Source organism: Cupressus sempervirens, chromosome 4, assembly GCF_028749045.1.
Source record: "Cupressus sempervirens isolate cs-2001-9-10 chromosome 4, ASM2874904v1, whole genome shotgun sequence".
Classification (NCBI taxonomy): domain Eukaryota; kingdom Viridiplantae; phylum Streptophyta; class Pinopsida; order Cupressales; family Cupressaceae; genus Cupressus; species Cupressus sempervirens.
This window is the reverse complement of record NC_143121.1, coordinates 211452361-211454121: the sequence shown is the minus strand read 5'-3', so window position 1 is coordinate 211454121 and position 1761 is coordinate 211452361.

Sequence of the window (1761 nt, the reverse complement as noted above, 5' to 3'; positions counted from 1 at the left end):
TAGGAATCAAACATAATTCATCGAATATCATTCATAATAGGGAGCTGTACCTACAAATTTAGAGATAAGCCAGTTAACAAGAAAACGGCTTTTCAACTGTTGCAAACAGATTTTGTTTATTGTTCGGGCATCAAGAGTCATATTGATAGAAGAAATTAAAAAGAACGAATCTGTTTACCAACAGGCAGCTACGAAAGAGTTTATCAACTCGAGAAGATGATTTTCATGCGGAAAAGGGGTGGATTGAGGACAAAAATTCAATGTTTAAGGCATACATCCAACATATGGAAGTGTTGAATGAATAATATGACAGTAATGAAGAATAAGGAGAAGGTGGCCCATTCATATCAATCTTAGAAGAATCTCTATTAATGGAGGTGGCAAATTCAACTGCAACATCATTGGTGGCAAATATATATATAATTTCAATGTTTTCAAGCTTTCCTTATCAATTTGTTTATGTTTTTTATTTGTCATGATATGGATGTCAAGATGATCTCAAGATGAGGTGTTAAACTGATGTATTTTCTTAGCTTTTCTTAATGTATTTCACAAGAAAACTTATAATCGTTCTTAAATAGAGATGACAAATTTGCTGGAAAATTTGGAAAAAAGCTCATGATAGTTATAGTGATAAATTTAGAAGACATTGCATGATTTGTCTACGACACAAGCTTATTAGATGAAATAAAAGGATATGTGAAATTTATATAGTGCCATTTAGCAAGGTAAATTGTGTGAGAAATTGATTAAAAATAGAAACATAGATTAAATGTCAAGCTGCTAAAGTTCCTTATTAAAATATTAGCGTAGCCCAAATAGAATCACTGTCTATATTGGTAAAAAAGACACTTAAGATTGAATTTAATTCTCATAAGGAAGCCATGGATGATTTTGCTCTAAGCAGGCTAGATACTATGTGTAGTAAAGGCATACTCTCAGCTTAGTAGATTTTTGAGTGTATTAGACAGTAGTTTTGAAGGACAGGTGTATGGTGGCTCAGTTATTTCAATCTAAAAGAAACCCCACTAGTATAGTTTGTAGATCCACCCACATGATTGATGGCCATCAGAGGAATTATCATCACATCAATTACTTTATTATTTATTTATTTTAGGCTTACTAAAGCAATTGGTTTGTCTACTTTGTCTCTTCATGTGAACATTGTAAATGTAATATCTGTTACTTTTGGATTATGGTGAAATGTAAACCTGAAAATGGAGTCTTATCTCGAGCTGAATTTTATAGATTGCCATTGTATGGTTTTGATGTCCATAGCCTCAATGTCTATCTATTCTCTCAGACCCCCTCTTAATCTGCAAAAGCATACCACGAGCTCTTAGACTGCTGTTTTATTCACAACACTTTATATGATATCTTGTGTGTTTGGTGGAATGAAGCCATGTCTACCATCATTTTCTGTAGATCACTTTGATTACCAACATCCAGTTGAAAGAAAATAGAAAATATCCCTCTTCAATTGGTATTACTTCTTCATTTCATTGGCAATTCTCATCTCAAATACAGTGATAGTGTATGTTCAAGGGAATGTCAGTTGGGGGGCATGAATTGGCATCATGGCATCTGTAAGTTTCATATCTATATTCATCTTCTTATGTGGGACACCCATATACAGACACATTCAATCTATCTCCATCATTGACCTTGTGAGAATGGATTGTTTAGATTGGCTGAAAATTGATTAGCATAACAGTAAATTGAGTATTGCTACAAACCTAAGGTACTAGGAACTTCTTTTTG